This window comes from Rousettus aegyptiacus, unplaced genomic scaffold (assembly GCF_014176215.1).
Source record: "Rousettus aegyptiacus isolate mRouAeg1 unplaced genomic scaffold, mRouAeg1.p scaffold_m13_p_8, whole genome shotgun sequence".
Lineage (NCBI taxonomy): Eukaryota > Metazoa > Chordata > Mammalia > Chiroptera > Pteropodidae > Rousettus > Rousettus aegyptiacus.
Genome location: NW_023416311.1, coordinates 2,589,256 through 2,610,587, shown reverse-complemented (window position 1 = coordinate 2,610,587; position 21,332 = coordinate 2,589,256). Strand labels below are relative to the sequence as shown.

Genomic DNA, 21,332 nt, shown 5'->3' with positions numbered 1-21,332 from the left:
GGAGTGACAAGTCCCTGCCTTCCAGGACATGCCGTCTCCTGCTGGGACAGACTCGCCTCTTCGGGAACAGGAAGACCGCGAAGGGCTAAACCGCATGAAGGCTTAACTCCCGAAGCAATGCGTGCCCACGTCGCTTACCCTGTTTCTGGGACCCCGCCGATAAGGGGAGGGGTCTGCACCAGCCCTTCCGAGTCGAAGCCTGCGACTACCTTCGCTCTCCGGCACCCGGAGAGGCCCGAGTTCCAGACCAGCAGCCTGGACAGGCCCTTCGCCTCCCTGGGGGGCGGCGCTCAACCCCTCGCCCACGCCCACCAGGGCCGAGGGGCACAGTGGGGGGCAGGGCAGGGGAAGCCGGGGGGAAAGATCAGTCGCACCAGCTTCCGCTCCCCTTGGTCACCGTCACCCGGTTCTGCAGGGTGAGCAGCGCAGGCCGGTTGCTCACGGGGGCGCCCGTCGCCCGGGCCCAGCCTGTGGACCGGGCGGGAGCTGGAAACCACGGGGCAAGAGCCGGCACCGAGACCCAGGGTCGGCCGGGCACCCGACACCCGCTGAGGCGCCGTGGGAGAAGGGGCCGGCCCGATCCACGCCTCTCGGCCTGCTCCCAGCGAGGGTCTCCTCGGAAGGAGCCGCTGACACACCTGGTGTTTCCACAGGTGAGCGACGGGAAACGCACCACCCCGGCGTTCGGCGAAGCGGCTGGCCAAGCGGGCTGGATGCGCGTTTTTGTTTCTGACCCGAGGGCCAGAGAACGTGAGCCCATGAACTCCTCTGACAGCTCCTCAGAAGCCACGCCCCTAGGGAGCCTCGGGGGCGGGGGGGGGGCACCACAGGGGCCCTGGCCCCCCTACAGGGGCAGATGCAGACCGACCCCAGGAAACGGAGAGCATCGGGTGCCGTCTGCTTGCGAGTTACCTCCTAGAAAGCAAACCTGTAGAGTGAGGAGGAGGAGAGGCCGGGCGAGTGAATACTTATGTCACCTGGAAGCCGGGCCCCGCGGGGTCGCCCCCGGAGAGGCGGTCGTCCCCAGAGCCTCCCTCTGCCCACGCGAACGAGACCGTCCGCCGCTGCTTTCGCGCTTCTGAAAGACGTTCCGTCCTAGGACGCGCTGCAGCCAGCTGAGCCCACAGGTGTAGCGAGGGCTGGGGCAGGAACACGGGTGGCCTCCGAGGAGAACCAGAAAAACGAGGGAAGAAAGGGAAGGGAAACAATAAAACTGGTTACGGTTCTGTCACATAACCTCGGGCCCTGAGTCCAGCCGGCTTTTGCACAAGGTAAGTCTTCTTTTCCCTGTGACGCGTCCCGACCGTTCCCGAGCCTGCACGCTTCGGACGCACCGCTGAGGACAGAGCCCCGGTGGCGGCCTGAGGCCTGCGCCCAGAACGGGCTAGCTACAGCACACACGGCTGGCCCCGTGCGACCGAGCCAGCACTCGCACGTGCCACGAAGTGTGCAAATACCAAACCACGACGCGCTTTGGCCTCTGGCTCCAGAGCTGCACATGTAATCCCACGTGACTCAAAACCACCACCAAAAACAAGGGGCCGCACCACCTCGCCAGCCAGCACTTGGGGCACTTCCTGCTGTCACCGCGCATCTGGACAGGCCCGACTGCCCACTTCTGGGCAAGGGGGCATGGTTACGGGGCGCCGGCTCCCTAGGCCAGAGGGCTGTCTCGGATCTCTGCTCCCCGGCAGCGTAATGACAACGGCCTGCCCGCTCCACGCTCCCCTCTGGCCTCGCGCTTGGAGCTTGCTTCCTCCGCGGCAGAGGGCCCGTGTCCACCTCACGCGAGGGGTGCCCCTGACAGGCGCTGATCCTGCTGCCAGCCGCAGGCCGACACGGGCCGCCCTGGCGTTTACCGGGCACAGAGGATTCGTCCTCACACACTCGGTCACAGCGACTGCACTTCGGTCACCTGCTCAGGAATTCAGCTGTCAGCAACCAACTGAATAGTTAGCTGGAGATGAGACTTGGTTTTTGCAACTAAGTAAAAGAAGGACTGCACAAAGGAAACTGTGAAATGAGTTGAAAGAGGAGGAAGGAACCCAAAATAAAGAGGACAGACGCCCGCACGTCTTAAAAGGGCCCCTGAATGACCACGATTCCCCCCAGCAGGCCTCAGGGTCACCACGTGGTAACTACTCAATCTCTTAAATGTTTGCTAATTCTTTTAAAAAAAAAAACAAAACCCAAATCCATTAAGGCCACATTTGTCGGTTATTTCCCAGAAGCCCACGGTGGAAGCTGACTGCTCACGCACGGCGGACGGGAAGAGGGGGCGACATTAAAGTGCCCCGCGGGACCAGAGGAGGGGCGCCCCCGCCCGCCCCTTGGGCTGCCCGGGAGGGGGGCCGCGGGGCGCTCTCTGCTGCTGCCCGGCGCAGGGGCCACCCGCGAAGCCCAGGGAACGGAGCAGCATGGAGAGGGGGGGCCCCGGCACCCCGCCACCTGCAGCCGACACCCGGGCGACACCCGGGCGTCTGCTCCCGGCCCGCCCTTCCTGCGAGCACGCCGGACACGCGGACACACGGGCGCACGGACACAGGAGCGCACGGACGCGCACGGGCCGCGCACGCGGAGCCCCTGCAGAGCGGGGTTCGCGCTGCCTGTCCGTCCCGCGAGCTCCCCCACTGACGCCGCTCCTGCTGATCGCCCGTCCCGCCCCCGACTACACCAGCTTTAAGCGGCGGCGATGCAGCGGCCGTGCAGGACCGCGCTGATGACTGCACCCCCTGCCAGGTCACCTACCCCAGGGGCTATTTATAGCCCGCCATTCAATCCGTCCGAAATGCCGCTGCACTGCGGGGGGGCAGGGGGGGGGGCGCGGGGCGGGACGGGGCGCTGTCTGCCCTGACAGTTGACGGGCAGCCGAGCCTTCCACTGAAGCGGGCGCGGGGGAGGCGGCGGCAACACTCGTCCTTTTAATCCACTGCTGGACATTTCGCTTGCTTCCAAGAGCTCGCTATTACAAACGAGCGACAGCCCGCACTCTACAGGTCTGGCACTGGGCTGCGGGGTGCGGGGTGCGGGGTGCGGCCCACGGCCCTGCCAGAACCTGAGGGGGTCACATTCCCCGGGAGCACGAGGCTTGTTTGAAACGGACCTGTGGGGCCCTTGGAAGTGGTTCGCGGGCTGCCTAGCTCATCGCACGGCCCACGGACCTACAACACGGGCCTCCTCGCCTCAGGCTGCAGCAGAGACCCTGCGACAGAGACCCGTCAGCCTCCCGGGCAGCCAGGCTCCGCAATCAGGTGGTCGCCCAACGCCCCCTCACGCTGGGCCCTGCGCTAGGGCGGGGCTCTGGATGGAGCGCGTGACTCAGGCCCGCCAAAGCCTCACGTGCCCCTGGCTTCAAGACTGGGTCACTCGGGTGACCCAAGCCCGACAGAGAGACATAGGCACTGAACACGGGGGGTCGGAGCCGCTGCGGCCGCGGGACCAGAAAGCCGTCTGCAGAATGAACAATGCCCACCCAAGGCCACCGTCAGGAGCAAACGGTCCCTTCTGTCACCTGGGCGTCAACTCAAATGCCCGGAGGACCCAAGAATAAAATCACTGACAAGCGACGAAAATGAGTTTTGAAGGCATGACATGCACCCTGAATCCACCTGTACTTGCAGTCAGACCAAAGCCTAAACGTCACGGCTGCGTGAGCCAATGAATTCTCCGTTACAAGCCAGATGTCAGGGTTCGTGTCACAGCAGAAAGAGTCCCTGCCAAGGCACGGCTGTGACACACACGTCTGTTCTGCTCACAGAGCAAAGGAAGGGGAAGACCTGACACCCGGCAATTCTGACTCGTGATCTGGGACCAACTGAGCAGGCCACACTTTCAGCCCGCTACGTCACGGGAACACTAGCCGAGCACCGGGACCAGCGACGCCGGACCTGTGTGCACCTGTGCCGGCCGCCCCGATGCAGTTCGGAAGGTGAAGTGACCGATGCGCTCAAATACCCTTCTCGAGTTCAACTGTCCCGACCCCCGGCCTCCGTGAAGCAGATGCCTCCCCAGCACGGCCGCCTCCACCTTCCCGCCCCCGAGGGCCCTCCTCCAGCACCCAGACACTGCAAGGCCGTCAGGCAGGAGCTCCCGGAAGCCCTTCTCCGGGGGGCAGGGGCAGGACCGATCGTCCAGCTTGACCCAAACCACGTCCTATGAAACCGAGAGCCGGCCCCGCCCCCGCAGCTCACGGCCTGTTGCTGAGGCGGTTTCTCTTCACGGTCATGCACTGAAGGGCCTGTTCAGAAAGTGTGCGGGTTCTGAAGACGGTGACAGGAAATGCTCCTGTCTGTGAGCCTTCGTTGGACATAAAGATTGCCTACAGGCTGAAACTTGAGGCCCCGAGGTTTGGGTTTTGTTGTTGTTTTTTAGCAATTACTTGTTTCGCAAATGAGCATTCGTATGGCCAAAGGGCACGGTCATGTGCGTGCAGATGAGCAGACGGTTAAATCACGCTCAGAGCTCCGCGCCTGATCGCCTGCACCACGGGATTGCAGGCTTGGCACGCGGAGACAGTGACGGTCCCAGCCCTTTCCCGCCCATGCTGACCTGCCCGAATCGCCACCTCCGAACGCCTGCGGCAATGCTATCTATTAAAACCATACCCTAGCAGCTCGACCCTGTTTCCAGAAACCACTATGGGAAAATTCTAAAATAAGCCAGCAGCTCCACAAGCACTTTTGGTCACCAACAAACACGATGTGAAGATTGCTTTGGACCCCAAAATAAACTGTATGTGCTCACACACCTTCGTACTCACAGATTCTGCACCCCGTGCTGGGGTCCGTGAGACCCCGTGTGACTTTTCCGAGCTGCGCCCGGGCTTCACCTGCCCCGACACCCTGTTCGCTCCCTCCACCCGAGAGCCCGCTGCAGCGACGGAGCCGACGGAGCCCCCACGGCCGCCCCGGGCCGTCCTGGGCCTTCTGGAAGAACAGGACGTGCCCCGGATGCAGAATGGCTGGGCGTGTCCGGCCCAGCCACACCTGCTCCCCAGCACGCACCTCGTCCCCCTGCGTCCCTGCTGCCTCGCCGGAAAATCGGAGCCGTCGAAGGGTCACTGTGAAGAGCACGTGGCTCCTTGGCACCGACGCCGAGCTGGTTCCCGCTCCTGGCGACGTGAGGTGTCGTCCCCCCGACCCGGCGCCGCGCGGTCCTTCTTCAGGGTACGTGACGCGCTGCCTAGTGGCTGTCTGCTCCCCCACCAGAAGGCGAGGGCCACAGGAGCAGGGATGCCATCTGTCCCGCGCACCTCCGCTACGCCACACAAGCGAGCGTCGGACAGGCACCTGACGAGCAGGTAACGGCCAGCGGCGTTCGCGGAGCGGCCTGTGGACACACTGGCCTGTGGACACACCGGCCCCGCACCGCCACGGTGCGGTCGCGGGGCGTGGCAGCTGTCCCGCACACGGGGCCCCGTTCCCCGCGCACGGGGGCCCTCCCCTGGAACCGCGTGGGCTTTTATTCCCCCCAAAAAACGTACTGTGCACAAAAGTGTTTTCTCTTCCTTCGGATTTTCTTAATTATGCACCGATTCCAAGTGCGTGAGGACTTTGCCCAGCACCCCACGGAGAAGGGCGGTGGCCCCGGGCAGGAAGCACTGAGTTTCACCCCTGGAGCCAGTCGCCGAGGCCCAGCTCGCCCCGGACTCGCCAGTGCTCGGCGCCGTGACAGCCACGCGGCTCCTCAGCCAGTCTGGGCCGGCAGGGACGGCCAGTTCTGCCCTCGCCACAGGCTGGACTTCCCCTCGAACGGTCAAAGCCGACGCTGGAGGCTGAGCGCTGGGGAGCTGGTCACCTGCTCGTGCCTCCTTTGGACCTGCACCTCCGTCTCTTGGAAAAGAGCCACATCAATCCAGCCATCACTCCGCCTCTCCCCTCGGCAGGCTCAGTCGGAGGGTCTGGGGAGGCCAGGCCGCGAGGCGCTCTGGGAAGCGCCCCGAGTTTGCCGAGCGCTGGCCTGACCTGCGTCTTCTCCATCCCATTTAAGGTGCACGCGCCACAGCGAGAGCCAGCGGCTCTTCTGAATGTGTAGGACTCACAGCTGGTTTGCACCACGAGATACCTTATTCCACTCATTTTACTAAAACTCGCTGGGTGATGGAGCGACTTGGCAGGCGCCTTGTCGAAGAGGATGAGAGATGTGGTCTAGCAAGGCCTCCAATTCTTCGGAACCACATGAGACGACGGACTCCGTTTCCCAGGGCGGCAAGAAAAGGCCATGAGCTAAAGCCCTAATGGGGGCCTTCGGGGCCAGAGGCGTGGGCCCAGAGCCAGCACAGGGCCGACACCGCCCCCACCGGCTGGCCGCCCTCCTCTCCCCGCCCCTGGGAACAGAATTTGGGGGGAGCAACACCGGTGACTTTTCTAAGATGGTGTTTTGTAAAAATAGAGCTTCCAATTTTAGGTATGAAATTGAAAAGAAAAATAGCCAGAATTAGAAGTTTGTTTTAACACAATACGTTGAAAATTACAAGTTTGGGCGCTGGTAGCCGGGGACAGGAATCACACCACCGCGTGACTTCTCAGTGAGTCACAGAAAAGAGCACAGGTTGTGCAACGGTGGACGTCCACTTGTGTCAGATCAATGGAAAACCGAAGCGACACTTCCTCTGCCTCCGTTCAGTGCCGGCCGAACTGACACGAATGCATCCCGACAGCGACGTGAACAAACCTTTTCTGATGCCAGTCAAACAGGAAATGTTTGAAGCCCTACGTGTGACTCATTCTGCAGAAGTTAAATCAGTTTAGGGGGGGGGGCCTCTAAACTATTAATAAATCACTAACTGAAACATCTCTGGATTTCAAACAGCCGTTCTTGATTAACATACCTTTTGTCAACACAAAAGCCAAACGTGGGCATTTAACAGCAAGTCGCTACCCTTTCAGTTATGAAATCTCTCCGGTGGAACTCGATGAGAGCAACAGACATCAATCTTCAGGCCTGCACGAATACTGCCACGATAAGAAGACAATAAGGACCTCGCCAAAGGGCTTCTGGGCGCCATGGATTACATAACAAATCCCCTCCTGCCAGAATCACTTCTGTGGCCCCAGGGCCCTACTCGGGATCACCTAGGGCCATCGCCACGGCCCCCAGAAGGCACAGCACTCCCAGGAAACGTCCCCTGCTGACACCAACTACTCCCTGCAGGAGAAGTCGACCTTGCACTCTTAAAAACAACTTTGACGCTTGTCTCTTCCAGGCCAAAATTAAAAACAGAAAGGAAAATATTTCATTAATAAGTTCTTCCGACCAGATCTTTTAAAAATCGTCTGTTGCGATGCGTCATTATAACAGACACGTTTATTGTTTGTATTACGCACTTGAGGCTTGAAGGCATCATGCATGATCTTCTCCCACGGAATGTGGACGCTCGTGGCCCCCAAGCACGGTCAAAGAGGAAGGGCGCTGCTGTCTCGGTGACAGCGCCCTGGATTACAGCTTCCAAGGAGGCAGGGAGTGTGTAAGGCGCCGTGAAAAGGACCAGCCGGCCCCTGACACTTTCTAAAGAGGCGAACGGACAGTAGGCGCCCGCTGTGCATCTGCTTCGCCGCGCGAAGCCACGCGCCAGCAGGCTGCAAGTACCCGCCGAAGGCTCACTGCGTTTCTCTACAGGTCGACTAATGCCACAATCCGATGACGACATCCTGTAAGGTAGGTATTATCTTCGCCATTTCATAGACGAGAAAACTGAGGCGCGGAAAGCATGAAACTTGCCTAAGGGCACATGGCTAGCAAGTGGCAACGCAAAAACCCAACCCACGCCTTGCTCTCTCGCAAAACGAAGGCTAATGCTTCTCGAACCTGCTTTTTAAGAGCGCGGAAGTTTGAGCTGCTGCTTTTTAAAACGCAGTACCCCAGCGGGGATTTTTCCTTCGGTCTGCGTAAGTCCCTCGGTCCCCGTGAAATGAGATTGGACCGGGCCAGTGCACCGTCTTTCAAACGTCAGCTGCGACCTACAGTGGGAAAGACACCAACATCCCGACCCAGCGTGTGCGGCGACGTAGGTACAACTCGAACCTTCGCGCGCACCGGGAACGTACTGCATTGCGACAACCGATGTCACCATAACGAAAAGGATTTTTTTAAAAAGGGTCTTGTAGCAATGTCACCCTCACTTCTATGATGTGCTCTAATTTATGCTATTTCTTTAATTTTGTTTTTTAATGGTTGGTTAGAATCTAACTCGACAGGACCCATAGTAAGAAAAGCTCAAGATCCACTGACAGTTCGAACCCTCGAGTATCTTTATTGTGCCGAACACGATGCCGGGCGTTCTATGTTGCTATGGCAGTCGACCCCGCGGCTGCTCTATGAGGTTGGTGCCGCGATATCCCTGTGTGACAGATGAGGAAACAGGCTCAGGACGAAGCGCCTGGCCCAAGCCCCTGCACGGCGGCCCAGCCAGGGCAGCTCCCCAAACATTCCCGCGGCGGCCCCAGTTCCCCGCCTCTCTTTAGTTCAGTGGGCGCATGTGCCTACGTCGGCCAATGCACCGCGGGCAGATGTGATACTTCGTATTCCCGAGCCTCTGCACGGAGCCGCCGCATGAGATCCAGCCATCTCTTCCCCTGCCTGGTGACCAAGGCAGTGCATGACAACGGAACCTACATCAGCCCGGGCCTCGGGGGGACTGTGGCACAGAGCACCCTTCAGGCTGCCGACCCACGTGGGATGTGCGAGTCGCACGCTTTTATCGGATTAAGGCAAACTTCCTAAATTCTAACCCCTCGGCGGCAGTGCCACAGTTCGGACCCCGCCATCTTCAGTGCAAGACTCTCGGAGTTCATGAGCTGTTCCCTCCGCGCTCGCTGCCACGGGAGCCGTCTCTGTCTCTGTCGGTCTGTCTCTCTCACACACGCGGCCCGTGTGAGCATGCCACTATTTAACTGTGTCCCCTTCAGCTGCAGAGTAAGACCCCAACTCAGCAAGGCACGCGGCGCCCTTCTGCGTTTGACCTCAACCCCCGTCATGCTCCGCCGCCCGCGTCTCGGGCCCCGGCACGCCTGCCGTTTCGAGATGCAGCTTCGCACACACCGCCTCCTCCCTGCTCTCTAGTGCCGGTGCTTCCGGCCCGGCTCGGATCTTGCCTCCTCCAGGACCCCTTCCGGCTGACCCGGAGTCCTCCGTGTAGTCCTGGGTCTGTCCTGTCCGCACCTTCGCTAACAGCACTGGTACTTTGTAGCACTGATGTTACTTTTTCTAATTGTTCTCATGGCTCTAATTGTTACGTGTGTTTCCTCCCACACCAAAAAGGTCCTTAACACGAGATAACACCAGGCGCTCCGATCTACTGGGATGAACAGCTGGCAACATGTGAACGCATTTCTTTCTCCTGAAACACAATGTATCCAGTCCTGAGGGCCAGACCTTAAAAACGTCCAGACCACATGCTTCACTTTGAAAGCAGCAAGTGAGCGCATCAAACTTGGAGGCCAGATTTCTCTAGCTTGTAAGTCGAGTTTTGCGCTTCCCAAGTCCCCCGTGAATGGTCTGCATTCCGCCTGGGAAAGCCGGTTCCTGGCCCACGTGCGTCTAACTTGCAAACTGCCATGGTCTGGTTCTTCTCAGAAAATAGCTTGGATCTGTTTAGAAACTGCAGGTACTGTTAGAAGTGTGTTTTCAAAAATTCTGTTGCTTTAAGCCGCGGTTATAATCAAAAGCCGTGAGTCAGGAGCACTGAAGGCTGGAGCCCCCGACTCGGCGGTGAGTGGGTCGGGCTGAGTGCTGTGTGCACACAGCCACAGCCAGGGGCCGCGTCGCGTCGAGGAGCTCGGCCCGCGAGGGGAGGGAACTAACTGCTCCCTTCCAAACGGGGGAAAAGGCAGCCGGGCAGACTTTTACCTGTTGCATAACCTTCTACCGTCTCTTTCTGGTGAGCTGGAAGCGGAAAAGCAAATGCCGGGGTAAATGAAGCAATTCCAGCTCTTTGCCTGGGGAGGTCAGGCTTAAAGTCAAGAGTTAAAGAAAGTCTTCCATTACGCATTTCTATTCCTATTCTTTCACTTTCGGAGACCACAAAAATTCCAGGATCCGACATACCGAAAAGTCTTAATTCTGGAAGTGAAAGCCTCCGGATGATGAGCAGCTTAGTCTACCGACAGAAGCCCATAGTGAGTGGGCAGCTGGGAAAGGCTTTAAACCCCAGCACTGTGTGCACCTCTCGTCCGACTCTGACTTACGCTTCATCTTTTCAGACGTGTGGTCTTGAATGCGTGCACGTCGACGGAGACACTTCCGCGGAGATGATGACTGGGAAAGAACGGTCTTTCACGTGGCTCTCATCTTCTGAAAGCCCAGCTACTCAGCTGCCCACAGAGAGCTTCACCAACGGCAACGAACCAGGGGAGAAGGAAACACACCTCCTTACCCCAGCTTCGCAAAACCTAGTCTGCGGAGCCAGGGCGCATGCCGCCAGCCCTGCGCGTCCCGTCGGGATTCCTCCGGACTCGCCGGCCACTCCCTATAATCAACATCCAACTCCTGCTCCGAGGGAGGTGGACTGTTTCAGACTGACGTCTGCCCTGCGGGCTGCCCGAAGGATGAATGTCGCGACATAGCCTTTGGTGAGAAGCCGGGGTACCGATCCTGAAAAATAGAGCACTCTCCCAATGCGCCAAACAACACAGGCCACTTCTTTTAGGAGACGAGACAGCTTGAATGACAAAACCGAAATCTACCGAGTAGGAGGGCTTGCGGCTTGGAATTAGAGTCTGGCTCGGCTGGGGAAACTCCGAGAGTTTCTCACTGTGAGATCACGCGGAAACTTTGCATTGCACAAACGGAGGAGGCGACACATCTTGGGCTAGACCACCGTCACCATTTTCCTCTCGTTTAACCTGATCTTGACAAGATAACGCACAGAACAGGAAGAAAGCGGGCGCGATGAGAGCGGCGGAAATCAATTTTTCCAGCAATTTTTCCAAACTACCATTTGAAACGTTAAATAATTTATTTCCAGATGCGTGGCCTTTATGCGAAGGTGATTACAGAACAAAATCACTTGCAGAACACAGACCAACAACCAAATGTAGATCATCGAAGATGACAGCGTTAAGATCCCTGAGAAATGTCAAGGCAGCACAGGTCATTAAGGCTTACAATTTTTTTTTTAATTTTTTTTCAAGAAACCATAATCTACATCAGGAAGCAGCTCTCTTAGCTTCTGTTACACAACTGAGATTTCCAATTTCATCTGGGGTTTTTCTGAAAAAGAAGGCACGCCCCACAGCAGTTTGTCTCGCTTCTACCTCGGCTGGTTTCACTTCTCGGGACACCTCTACGTGACGAGCAATGCGACAGAAAGTGAAATGAAATCTTCAGAGCCGCTCGCCTCGGTGCTAACTTCAGGGCACACGTCCCGGTGAGCCGTAAAGCAGTTTCCGGCAAAAAGTAACGCAGCCTCGGCCTTCCAGAACCTACACTGGCGCGTATGCAGGAGAAGGGGCGGCTTTTTCTCCCTCCCCGACCCCCACCGTGGGGGGCTCTGACACCGACACCGAGAGGAAAAGGAGCTGGAGGTCAATCCAGGTTGCAGGACAACAGCTGGAGGCGAAAGAGGAAGCAACACTATTCGTTTCTTCGTTATTAAAACTGCGGTCACCGGCACTAACATCTATGATTTAAATTCTGCACAACCTACGGAGGGGTAATTTGGCCACGAGCGCACACACCGAGACCTGTCAATGCGCGTGAGCCGGGCAAGTCTTTAACTTCACTCAGCCCGGACTTGCTCCGCCGTCCCCGCAACCTTCGCGAGGCCACGGCAGGGCGCCGGCATCGCCGAGCCGTGGAAGCGGCGCACTCCGACCACCGCCACACGGCCCTCGTGACCTTCCTATCCCTTCACACCCCGACTACTGTTCACCGAGTATTTAAAGCTTAAAAAAAATCACATCTGTCCTGATACCGTCCTGAGCAGCGCTGCCCATGAAGTCACAGGTCTGACACACTGGCTGTTTCCGCCGATACACGTTGAACGACGGAACAAGCAAACGCAAAGTTTTCATCCAAGGGCCACCCCAAGTCACCTCACGTACCATCGACAGCACAAAAACGCACTCGAGTGTTCCTGCCAGAAGCGCCATGTACGAGAAAACGTGGCCGAAGACATAGTTTGAGAAAGGGTGATTTGGGTCCCCAATCCTTAAGTGACAGTTAAGCAAACAGACTCAAACAGGGGCTCTAACTTGCCCAGGGCCTCACAGTAGCGGTGGTAGAGTCCGGACCAGAATCCAAGACTGGGTCCAGTGACCAGTCGAAGCTCCAGATGGGTGAGCTGTGGGGAGACCTGGCCTCAAGGGAGGTCGTGTCCAAGTGAACCTCAAGCGTCTCACTTTCTCTGCCAGGACCAGCTGCAATGACCTGCTGTTTCCTCCCCAGCGTCTGGCGGGGGCGGGGGAGGGGTGTACCCGACTCACCGAGCCGCAAGGGACGCTGCCAAAGCTAAGGCACCTTCCGAATTAGCTTCCCACGTCTGACCCTGTAGCATGCCAGCCCCGGGCCCCCGTCCCCACTGCTAGATCACGCGTGTGCTGTGCGGCTTCGGAAGAGAGGTTCCAGCTCTGAGCCTTTGGCCAGCCTGGGAAACGGGCTGCAAGCTTCCATTACAGTCACTCCTGCATTTTCCGCGTGCCCAGGGCAGGCTGTATTTCCAAGTGACAGGAAACCTGTGCCTACTGTGTGCCTAGCAGTGTGTCCTGCACTGCCCCACATCCCGTCAGAGAGGGAATCGCGACGTCCCTGGCCCCGTGAGAGCTGCCAGTCCAGGTGAGCCGAGCTGCACGCACAGGCAGCAATGGCGGCTAGTGGCGATAAACGTTTACTTACGCGCCCGGCACCGATGTCGCCTCCCCGAACGCACTGTCTCTACTGAACACTCGCAACTATTTACTGCGAGTATCGCCACTTCATACGTGACGGAAAGGAGGCTTAGAGGTGCCAAGGGACTCGTCCGAAGTCGAGGGGCAGGACGGTGGCGGAGTTCAGACCCAGACAGCCTGGCCGCAGGCCGGCGCTCTCACCCGGCGCTCCGCGCGCACCCCGGCTCTTTATGGTTACGCTGAAAGAAAACGTGAATTCTGTGTACCGGATCTTTACTAAGTGAGTTCAGCTCATTCCCCGCATTAGGAAGGTCGAGAGCTAGTGCACCCGTGAAGTTCAAGAATAGATAACATTCTGGGAATGCCACGTCATACTGATTGAGGGAGGAATTTGCTCCTTTGTGATCTAAAGCTATTCGATTTGCACTTTGACACAAATATATTTTTAAAAGCCTTCAAGTGGTAAATGCATATCTTTATCATCTCAATCAAATTTAGATAGCCTTATTCCATTGCTACTTTTTTTTTCCTACACCTGCAGCACCTGGTCTTCCAGATGGTCTCCCATCCAAGGACTAACCAGGCCCGACCCTGCCTAGCTTCCGAGATCAGATGGGATCGGGCTCGTTCAGGGTGGCGTGGCCGCAGACCAGGGACCGTGGCTCCACTGGGGCGCGAACCCAGGACCTTCTTTGTGTAAAGCAGACGTGCTCACCGCGCCGCTATGGAACCACGTCCTCCACTGCTACGCATGAGACGCAGAACTGGTGCCTTCAGGTGGTGGGAAAATACGCTCGCTCTTTGTCCCCAGTCCCTGCCGAGCTCCTGAGTGTCAGGCGTGCCCTTTGCTGCCCCCAAGGACCACAGGGGAGTTCACGGTGCGGACGTGGCTCAGGGTGGGCCCTTAGAGAGAGGGGCTGGCCGCGCCAGGAAGGCAGCCTGCGCACGTGCTCGAAGGGAGGGGCTTTCGGCACCCCCTCCAGAACACGGGGTGGGGAAGGGTGGCCAGTCGCCGACGACTTCGTCAGCTGTGCCTGCCTAGAGGAGCCTCAGCCGAAACGAGGCTTGGGGAGCGTCGCGGCTGGCGCACACGCCAAGGTGCAGGGCAGCTGGCGTGCCCGGAGGGGAAGTGGCAGCTGTGTCCCCAGCCGGTGTCTTGCCCTGTGCATCTCCCGTTTGGCGGTTCCTGAGTTGTACCCTTCATGATAAGACTGTAATCCTAAGTACCATGCTTTTCCAAATTCTGTGAGTCACATGTTCTAGCAAATTATCGAATCTGGGGGCGGAAGGGGCGTGGGAACCCCCAAAGTTGTAGTCCGCCGGGCGCCAGGGCAGGTGACACACTACGCGATAGCTGAGGCTGGTATCTGACGGGGGGACAATCTGGTGACACAGGCCGTTAACCTGTGGCATCTGCACCGACTCACGGCTGTCCGTGTTGCAGCTGAAGTGCTGGGCACTCGGCCGGTGTCAGAGAATCACCACTCGGACGCGATCGATGACCTCGGAGGAGAGAGGACCACATTAGAACCAACTTAGCTGACGCCTCGGAGGCCACTTCCCTGCGTGATCGAATCGGTAGCTCTGCAGCTATCACCAATCCTGGGCACGGCTCGGGGTTTTCGGCACGGGGAAGAAGTTCGGCCCTATAGACAGAGGCATGGTACCTACCTGGGAGAGCACGATTTCCTGTAAAAGACCAGAACTGATCTGACCTACCAAAGAGAACATGGAATGCTGTAGAAGTCAGAGTGATTTTAATCTTTTAGTTGTGATTTACTTCACATTTACTATAGTTCTTACGAGAAGCACGAATCACCTCAGGAGTTTATCTGTAACTTCCCTGTGGACAGCGGACACCTCCTACTTGCTTCACTGTGTACTTTAACCCAAACGCAGATGGACCCAGGGGCACGACAGTCCCTGTTGTTTACCAACTTCTGACTGGTGGAACAAGATGGCGATCTCAAAAGTTAGACTGCTCCTCCCCACACCGCCCAGCGTGAGTGAACGACAGGTGCATTGTGCGGACCCACCTGCCCAGACCAGCCTGACCCCCTGCACACGTCCGTCCCCATCAGGAACACAGATGCCCGAGGCAGAGGGCGTGTGTGGTCGGGGCCCGCGGGCCGGTGTCTCCTGGTGCGGGGCGGTCTGCTGGGCCAACTCCTTCCCGGCCCGCTCCTCCCCGCAAGGCCACTGTTCCCAGGTTCCGTGTGCACAGCCGGACCACTGGTGGGGGGCCGGCACGGCCAGCCAGCCACAGGACCACCGCCCCTCCCCTCCCCGCCCCTGACCCACCTATCCGAATGCCTCTGGGGACGCCCTGACTTTTCCCTCTCAGTGTTAAGAAACCCCCAGGCAACGCGCTCCTTCCCAGGGCCTCGGCTACGACCCACTCATTTAGGGCAAATGATTGAACAGGTGACTGTGTCAAAGAAAAACTGACTAACCAGGAGAAGGACCACACGGACACTCACTGCATCGCCCCTCGCTCTCGAATTCTGGCCACTCGGGAGAGAGAAAGGTCTCACCGGGCCGCGCGTCCTGAGGACCCAAGACGCCCAGCAGGGCCAGGGCCCGGGCTGCCACCGCACCCAGTCCCAGCCCTCCCCTCCCAGGTCGGCCCCCAGTAGACAAAGCCCGGGCTTAAGTGAAATGAATTTGCTTCACAAAGGAACGAGGAACAGGGCCATCAGAGCTGTTTCCACTGAGCGGTGCTAAAGCTGATCCGGCAAAGGCTGCACCTGGGTGTCCGGGAGGGCGGGTCCCCAGGAAGGAGAGTGTTCTCCCCTGCACTTCCCATAGGCCTTCATACTGCTCACCCCCCCCCCCCCCAATTCAGCTTAAGAACTAGGCCTGGTGAAGCCCCAACTCCCACTGAAAATGCAATCGTCCCTTTGAGAAATACACTCAGGAGAAAAGGCCGGCAACTTACTAGCACCCACCCATCGAAAGCTTCACGTAGAACATGCTCCGAAGCTAGTTCTAAGGGGTCTGCTCCGAAAGAACAGTAGTCAGTGACAAAATGCTGGCGTCGAGAACCACGAACACAGAGGGCCAACCACCAAGGACTCAGGTGAACGACCTCAGCACAACGGCCGTCTGAAGACAAAACAAAACTGGCGAGAGGGGCCGGATCCTGGCCCCGCGGCAGCCAGGCCCTGGCCCTGTACCTTTAAGGCCCCTGACCGCTCGAGATCTCCGTTTCCCCACTAAAGCGCAGCGTCTCAGTCCACTTTCGGCCTCGCGACATTCTGCTTGACTGGAATCGTATGGAGAACGCCAACATAATGGAATATTAAAGTAATTTTCGCAGAATGAAGCACAGAGGGGTGAAAGGGAGGGGAGACAGCGAACGTCCCTCACCCCTGCCGCTAACATGCCCTAGCGATGACCTCGGGAGGGCTCTGCACAGCCCCCCCCGTCCCCCCCAAAAAAGTCACGCCAGACAGTCTAAGGTTCTTTGAGGGTCTTGTCCTGCTTCTTCATAAACTGGAGGAAGAATGAACTGACTCCATATAGTAAACGCTATGACTTGAGTTCTTTTTAGAATTAAAATTACAAGCCACACACCAACCCACTTTCGGAAAACACTGCCGAGTTCGAACCCCTCAGCGGCCGAGGAGGGCGAACGGCGATCACCAAGCTCTGCTGCCAGCAGGCGGGAGCGGCCCGCTGACCCAGGACGGGGCCCGTCTGCCCCGCGGTCCCCTGGCCTGACAGACAGACTGGGGCAGTGGCTGCAAAAAAGTGCTCAACGTCTCCAAAAACGAGACGCCTACACTACGCGGCGCTGCCACCCGGGCCCCGCGGTCAGTCCTCCCACCGGGCCCGGGCCCACAGGCCGCAGTGACGGAATCATTCCTGGTCCCCAGGTCCTGCGGCCAAGCCCTCGAGCAGGCCGACTGGAATGCGGGCGAGTCTTCCCCACGCTGTGGGGCCCAAGCTTCCAGGCGGCACTTACACCCAAAACCCCAACAACACAGCAGGGCTCGCGGGACACTCCTGAGCACGGCCGCACCTCCGGGGCATCAGGAGGTGTCACAGGCACAGCGCCTGCCACCCCCGTCATCAGGCTGGTATGGGACACTGGCCACGGGTAGCTTATTTGGCCACAACAAAAGCTAATCACTCCCTCACTCTGACTTACTGAGCTTCCCTGTTGACGTCTGGCATTTAAATAAGATCGCATTTGCCACATCTTAAAGATGGTTTGACACTTTGCCTCTCATTTTCTCCTTTTGACATATCAAAACTGCAAAGAATTAGTTTCAGCCACTACTAACGATTCCTCTCATTATTTCACTAAACGAATATGTTAACTTGTAGTTTATAATCATTCCCTAGTTAAATGGTCGGATGCTGTGGTAATCTCTTCTGTTCCCCCAAAAGAAATGAGTGAGACCCTCTATCACCTAGAAAAACAGACGCGAGAACCAGTGAAACTAGATGTGAGTTCAAAGACACCGCTTCAGTTAAACACTTCGTCCTGCCGTGCAAAGAGCTTCAGAACGCCGGCCCAGCATTTAGGAAGAACCATCGGCAAATCAACACAAAGAGGTCACCGTTATCAAGAGCTGGGGGATAGGAGTTACCACTAACTACCACCGTTCCAATCTGAGTGAGCACAGCTTCACCTCGAAACAGCCGGAAGCCGGTGTACCATTAACTCGCCATAGAACAGCAGCAAAATCGGATTAATTTTAAGTCATCTAACGCCATGCGAGACACTCACGACGCCGATAGGGAGTGACCCCGACTGGCCTTCTAGGCTGCCCGCCTGTCGAAAGTTTGTCCAGAGGCTCCCAAAGTTTAAGAAGCAAATCCACTGGTGCCCCAGATTAAAAGGCCAGCTCAGCTCCGAGAGTCTGAGTTCATTTGGATTTGTGGATTCTTGCCCCAAACACATTTAGTGGCCAGTGTAGGCGTCGATGGCTTCTCCCTGGGTTCCAGGCCCCTCCTACCCATCCGCCCCCTTTCAGAAGTTAGAAGGGCCACCAGTCTTCGAACTGGCTGACGAAATTTCAGCCTACAGGATATTTTCATACTTGAGTTATAATAAACCATTGAAAGGAAGATGAATAGTGGACAGTTTACAAACTTATTGGCTCGGGCATTTGAAGGCCAGTATTGGATACAAAGTCTAAAATTCTGTCACCTAGACCAAAGCCAAATATATACGTATGTGTTTTTTTTAAGCGTCAACATCGTCTCTCCCTTCCTCTGAGCTCCTCTACAGGACAGAGGGTGGGGTCTATTGCCCGGCTAGTCCCAGCTACACTTCGATCACTAGCTCGGTTTACCCGAGGCTTTCTATCTGCAGCCAAGTGGGAATCCAGTAATACAGTAGCGGACTCCGCTCTACTACTCCAGGCCAGGCCTGCAGAGGAAGCTCTCTTCGTCAGTTCTGACAATCCACCAACCCATGTCGTTCAAGTACTAGAACCGACAACAGGTGATACGTCCTCAACTGCTGATTCATTCTTCCCAAACGCCCAAAGGTTTTATTTAGTGTTTCTAATACTGAATTTACTACAAATAGCCCAAGCAACATTTACGTCTTTCAACTGCCTGGCTCAAAGAACCAATTCACTCCAAGAACACACTAGTCACTATTGTGGGGTTCGAAAGAAGAAAACGGTAGATTCTTTCCGTTTCAGCCCACTATAACACGGCTGGGGGGGGGGCAGATCAAGGAGGAAGTCCTGACTGGACCTTTCGAATGAACGATCTGGTCAAGGTGAGGCTGAAAAGTAGCTAATTATTGGAGATGAACGGCCACACAAAAGGCAAAAGTAGGCTAGCTACATCCCTTGGTGACATGCCAGCCCAAAGATGCAGACACAGTGGCATTGGGCCCACAATGGTCATTTATCTAATGTAATCCACTGAGTGAACTTTTAGCACCAACCCACATCTCAGCTGAGTATTATTAGTCATCAGGCAGACCAGACATGAGTGAGAATTGCAACATAAAACCTACCTCCCTACAAAAAAACAACTTCAAACTTAGATCCTCACAGTCATCTTTATAAACCAACAGGGGCATATTATCATCCCTGGCCCAGCCTCAATCCTACGATCCTACAGAGCTGGAAGCAAAGGAGGATTCATACACTAGAACACATTCGGGGGTACTCAGTATGCAATTTTAAACAGCAGCGTGAGTCAAAATCCTGTGAGGATAAGTGTGCTCTCAACTGAACATCCCAACGAATTGTGACCACAAGCTCGAGATTTATCTGCCAGAAATGACCCAGGTGACCACAGCCGCCTCCTCGCTCACTCTCAGGAAAGTGACTTTTTTAAAATTATTATTACAATATTTCAACAGCACCTACAAAACAGTAAGTGGTAAGACTCTGGGAAAAGTAACGGCATGAAAAGGAGCATCACTTTCTACTTCCTGCTCCTCGCTCTTATTGGACCACCTGTTCTGGGCCCGGCCTCTACCTCTCTGACCTGGACTCTGCACTGGCCCTTTCGCTCATCAGACTCTGGTTATTGCTGCCCCCACCTTTCCCACACCCCCTCGGTCCACCTGGAACCCGCCAAAGTCATTCCAGCGGGTCTGTGCTAGTCCCAGAACCCAGAAGGCTCCTCCCCTATCTTTGCAGGGCTGACTACTTTTTATTTAAAGCTCAGCTCAAGTGTCACCAAAAAGCCCTCCGTTAAGAAAATGCTTCTAGCAATATGCATATAATCTCAGTTATAGAGGGCCAGGATTTATGCAGTTTTTCTAATCGAAGGTCTCTAAAATTTAGAAACTCTTATTAAAGTTCTTCAAAAAACACAGTTCCAGATTCAACAGAGGATTTCCAAGCAAATATCAACACAGAAATAGGAATCATTACACTTCACAGTGAAATCTCAAGGACAGGCTGAAGGAGCACAGCTACCTGGGGGTTTATTTTTTAAAAAAACAAAAGAACATCAACAAAGAGACCGTCTTTCCAATCATTTTTCTTTCCAATCATTCTTCGCTTTTTTCAAATACTTTTTTCACATCTGTTATTGGTTTGTATTCTTTGAAATAAAACTAAACAGATGACATTTTCTCATTTAAGACCACCTATACCCAAAAAAACAGCTAAATAAGATGGAAATTAGCATAAGCTGACTGTGCCACTGAAGACTTGTGTGCCAGACACACAGAGAAAAAAAAAGCTATTACTGTCCAATCGTAGAAACGAAAAAGTCATACGGAGTTTTCTGTTCTCTGAAGTGCTTCGCGAAGTGTGGGTGGAGAGAAACACAGAAATCCAGAATTAACCTAACATCAAATCATTTCAGAAAGAGTTGACAACATGTAAATTCCTCACGCATTAAGTATTTAGAGCGAGAGACCTTGATTCCTGGGCTATGATGCCATTCGGGAAGGAATCCTAGAGAGGGCCTTGGAATTCTGGTATCCACAGGAGCAAACGCTCACCTGAACCTGGAGCCACCAGGCATCCAGAGCTACTTCCAAAGTGACACAGCCTGTAACTGAAGTCATTACAAAGCCTGCAATTAAGATACCTGACGGAGGCTGAACACCAAATTCAGAAGAGGTAACCGAGGTACGGGTGGGGGGTGGGGGGGAAACACCTCGATTACCACCCAGCCACAGGGAATGAGAGTGGAAACGAGGGATGGGCAGAGGGGGGATGAGGGGTGACGGGCAATGGGAAAAAACAATACATTTGTCACCCCGTCCCACTTCCTACACAGGATGCAGGCGAAGCCTCCGGCCCCATTACCTCAGGCACAGATGGTTATCGTTTACAGCAAAGGTGCACGGAAAGGCCTTCAGGTCCGAGCCCCTTAATTCCAGGGCTGTTAATGATTAAAGAGGAGGATGGGGGCGGGGAGGGCAAGGAGGGCGGAGGGGGCTGGGGATGCACCCCACCGCCTCCGTCCGGGGCTCGCAGCTCACGGCGCCCAGCCGGGGGGCGCAGGACCGGAGCCTGCACCCCCTCCGGGGCAGCCCCGGCGCCCGGCCCCGGGCTGAGCGGCGCCGGCGGCGGGAGGCAGGGGCGGCGGGTAAGTTTCTGAGCCCCGCGGCTGACACGCCACGGGCTCTCCTTCCAGAGGGACCGGTCCGCACAAGGCACTGATTTCCACTCCTCCCCTCCGCCACCCCCCTTTCTCAAAGGTACCCATCCCCCGCCCCTTCAGCTCTCAAAGCTCCCCCCTTTTCCTCGAACAGCCCCCCCCCCCCGCCAAACTCACAGCTGCTCCAGAGGTTCCTCCAGTCAAACCCTTTCTGGAAACGACGGCGGCCCGGTGGGTCCAAACCACCTACCATCCCCACTCGCGTTTCCAGGCGCCCCAGCCCCGCCGCCGCCGCCTCCTCTTCCACCACTGCCGCCGCCGCCTCTTCATCTGCGGCCCACCGGCGGCGGCCGCCCGGAGGCCCCGCCCCCTCCATCGCCGCCTGTATCATCACTTCCGGTAACCCCGCGGGCCGCCGGCTCCGGGAGGGCGGGGGGATAGGGGCGGGGCGGGAGCGCGCGGAGGCTG

General features: G+C 56.8%; 1 protein-coding gene and 1 pseudogene across 3 annotated transcripts in view; both read right to left on the bottom strand.

Moving 5' to 3' along the window:
• The window catches only part of DCUN1D3 (defective in cullin neddylation 1 domain containing 3), a 28,958-nt gene extending 7,737 nt beyond the window's left edge, over positions 1 to 21,221 (bottom strand). The window contains exon 1 of one of the 3 annotated variants that reach the window (XM_016155484.2): positions 21,115 to 21,221. The gene's annotated coding sequence lies outside the window, so the exon portion shown is untranslated. Of the gene's footprint in view, positions 1 to 21,041 lie in introns of all 3 variants that reach the window. The other 2 variants (XM_036225685.1, XM_016155482.2) reach the window with 2 other exon arrangements.
• LOC118607150 lies at positions 13,357 to 13,474 on the bottom strand (annotated as a pseudogene).
• Positions 21,222 to 21,332: the final 111 nt, after the last annotated feature.